This window comes from Frankliniella occidentalis, unplaced genomic scaffold, assembly GCF_000697945.3.
Source record: "Frankliniella occidentalis isolate FOCC.00 unplaced genomic scaffold, Focc_3.1 Scaffold4, whole genome shotgun sequence".
Taxonomy (NCBI): domain Eukaryota; kingdom Metazoa; phylum Arthropoda; class Insecta; order Thysanoptera; family Thripidae; genus Frankliniella; species Frankliniella occidentalis.
In genome coordinates this window covers 2756221-2759839 of record NW_026267134.1, presented here as the reverse complement: position 1 = coordinate 2759839, position 3619 = coordinate 2756221, and the positions used below count along the sequence as shown (strand labels likewise).

The window sequence follows — 3619 nt, the reverse complement described above, 5'->3', positions numbered from 1 at the left end:
CAAGGTGCTGGCTGGCCAAGGACCGATCACTGGAATCACTGGAATCAAGCACAGCGGCAGCCAAGATCAAACATGGGCTGGGCACCAGCCTGGAATTGCGCCCGAGTTGTTTTACCCCTTATGTTTTTGTGGGTCCCGTTGGAGTTATTCCCACACAGTCAGAGTGCAGCATGTGCAACTTGACGCTGACTAATGCACGTGGTGGTGCCTGGCGTGGCTCGCAGGGGTCAACCTTTACTGACACTAAAAAACAACAACAGATGCGCCGAAGTAGATCCCTGTCAAGTCTATGTCGAAACCACACCTTGCCACCTTCTCCCTGGCTGCTTCTCCAGCCGCACCCAGAAAAGTTTACGAGCTCTGACAACCATCGTATAAATAGTTCAGGGACAACATCAAATATGATTAAGGCTACAATATTGTTTTCATGGTTGTAGAATCCAAAAATATGCTTTTTGCAGGTTTTTGCTCATTTGGTGATGATTGTTCTTTAATCATAATTTATGGTGGCCGCCGGGCCTAGCCATACAATGGTACATATATATGGGCGCCCGTGTTTTTATTTTGTGTGTGCTGACGCTGACTTAGACTTGTACCCTTTAAGCTACCCTTTCATTCTCGTCTCGGACACACCTTGTTTTTTGCGTGTGCATTCGAGTGGGAAAAGGGAAAGGGGAGGGGGGGGGGGGGGGGGGTTGGTCCTGATGGGGGAGGGTGGGGGGCGCAGCGCGGTAGCCGCTGTGTATAGAGACCGGGCCGCTGCAAGTACCTCGCCTTTGCCGGGGAGTGACCGGCAGAAAACGGCCGAGCGGCAAGGCGTCCCGCCCCGAGCCTTCTCCATACCAAAGTGTAATCTTGTTTGTTACTTCTGCTACCCGGACGTTCGTAAAAGACGTATTACTGAAAAACACCCTTTGCAAATCGCCTCGCCACCACCACCGAAGTATGCGACACACTAGAAAAATCCTATCTTGTTTCCAGTAAATTTGTATTTGTGTTCTCACAAGATCAATTTTTCTCTTGAAACAATGCAAGAATATCATTACAATACGATCACTCATCTACGAATAAGAACATAGTTCAAGAAAAAAGATTATTTCTACAATTCAATTTTTCTAACTTGAATGATATTTTGCATTGTTCCAAGAATAAAATTGTACTGTGCAAACCCGAGTACACATATACTTGAACCGTGAAAATATTTTTCTGGGTGCACGCACGGACGTAACGCTTCAAATCCAAACGGATCGCGAACCGAAATGGACGGCTGTCTGTTTAATTACCACGGCTTGTCAACGTCCACCTCCGACAGAGCTCAGCTTGTCAGCGCCTGCTGTGTTCTGGGGTAGGCAGCGCCGCCGTGCAGGTGTGCGCAACGGGGCGGCCTACCCCTCAGGCGCCCGGGCCCCGGGCGGAGCTGAGCTAGCAGATCCGATCCGAGAGGCGAGCAGACCGCTGCGGTCAGCGGGCGTGAAGGAGCCTGTAATGTATGGGAGCAGCGGCAGAATGGACCCGCCGCCACCAGGCCAGACGAGTTGCGAAACACGACTCGCGAACCCCTCGAGCGGTCCAGTCCAGGGGCGCCTGCAGCGGTGGCGCTAAAGCTGCGCTCGGCCGGCCGGCGCGCGCCAATCGTGTCTGGAGAGGCCTGGAGGAGGCCGTAGAGTGTGGCCCTGGTCCGGCTGTCCCGCGCCGCTCACCTCCAAGCGCAAGAGGTATTATTGCGAGAGCACAAAACGCACCAGCGTACCAGTAACATTATTTTTAATGAAAATGTTTCAAACAAACTTACCTTTATTCTGTCGCAATGACCCCTTTGACTACCACTCATAACTAAGAGAAATAGCTTATAAAATCTTCAAATAAATCAAGACTAGTCTGAGGTCTGGGATGAAACGTCGGTCACAGTCACAATGATGATGCGAGGTGGAGGTGTCACTGCTGTGCCACTTTGCCGGTTCGCGGGCGGTACACTTATGTTCAAGGGCCTTTTCTTAGATCCTGTCGTGGGGGAACGACTATGTTGCGCCGACATGCCCGCTTAAGCTAGCGCTACAGAAGCAGAAGAATCCGCCGCTCTCCCCTCTGTTTCCGCCGCCCGCGGGGTCTGCGGTGGAGTTCTTCTCTGCTGCTTCCACCACAGATACGCCGCGTATATCGCAATATCATCCGAGGCAACTTCACGGCCAGCACAACTCCCCCCACACACACGCGTACCAACCGCACCCGGCCAAATGTTTTTCACATTTCGTTAATTTTATTTTGTAGATGGTCGATTTCTAAGAATTGATCTGGATGGGTATCGACTTAATTTTCTGTTGTTGTTTTTAAAAGTGCATCCGGGTGGCAAACGTGCGTGCGGGCTCATCATCACCCCCCGAGTTCCCGTTTCCGAGAACACACCCGGACCTGGATGGGTTGCGGCCCACCCGTGGGAGAGCGGCAGGCAGCAGTAAAGGTCCACCTCAGCGTCAGTGGCGTAGTCGGAGTCAGCCAGCAAGCAGCTTGCGGGGTGAGAGGGAGGCAGGAGGGGAGAAGGGGGAAGGGAGACCCCGCTCACACACGAGTTCTCATCGCATCATCAGACACCCGGCCGGCAGACAAAGGGTGCGACACGGCTGTGAGACACGTCTGCCGTAAGGGGGACACCCGGAGCTGCGCGGGGCGGGGCCGGGCCGCACAGAAACCACGCACCTTTTAGCACGTGGGATGCTTCTTCGTCGCGGACCTCTGTTTACCATCAGTGGTTGGTAAGGTTATCGCAGCAGAAGAATGTGTTTCTGAAAGAGAGGGGTGAACGGAGAAGCTCACCATTTCTTCCAGACACAAAACTCAAACATGAAAAATGTTTGCCGTGAAAAAGTGCCCTGTTGACATAATCCGTACGTGTATCCCGCGGATGCGTCAGCGACGCCAGCGCGGGTCGCAGGGACCCGGAGGTGAGTGCGCTCCGGCGCCGCGACGCCGCGGGACCCGGGCCTGGGGAGCGTCGCGGCGCCCGTTTGTCACACGAGCAGGCCTCCGGTTGGGGACGGGATTTGCGTTCGTTATGCAACATTACGTCTGGGTGGCGGTCAGCGCGGACCGCGCGCGTGGGGGGGGGGGATGTGCGACTTGTTCGCTGTCTGTCCGTCCGTCCGGTCGGGTCGTCACCGCCCTCAAAAAATGATTCAACCGGTTATTCAACTGACTCGGGGGCGCGACACTTCCCCTGGCCGCGCGGGCGCAGGTGGCGGGCAGGCCCGGACTGGCCAGGGGTGCTAGGTCGCGCTAGCATCCGGGGCCCCGCGCCATCGGGGGCCCCTACAACCCGGGTTCTTGTCGGGGCCCCGCCCGGGGCCAGGGGCCTTGGCGGAAATGTCCAGGAATTTTGCTCAAAACCGCTCGTTTTGTCATAAAATGTCGAAAAAAATTCTTGCTCGCTTCGCTCGCACTTTCGTTTGGCGGTTTCCCGTAATGCTTCCAAAATTTAAGCGGAAGACCGAAAGACGTCTACAGGTGGGTGGCAACGCAACGTTGTCAAAAGAGTCTACTACGTAGCATAATACCCGCATACTCCCTAAAAACCGGTCAAGCTATAAGATGTCAAAAATTCTCGCGTGCTTCGCTCGCTGGAGTT

At 54.5% G+C, this 3619-nt stretch overlaps 1 protein-coding gene across 1 annotated transcript in view; it reads left to right on the top strand.

Annotated features, from left to right (window-relative positions):
• Nucleotides 1-3619, top strand: part of LOC113202141 (probable basic-leucine zipper transcription factor Q) — a 14983-nt gene that overhangs the window by 1282 nt on the left and 10082 nt on the right. The window lies entirely within an intron of this gene.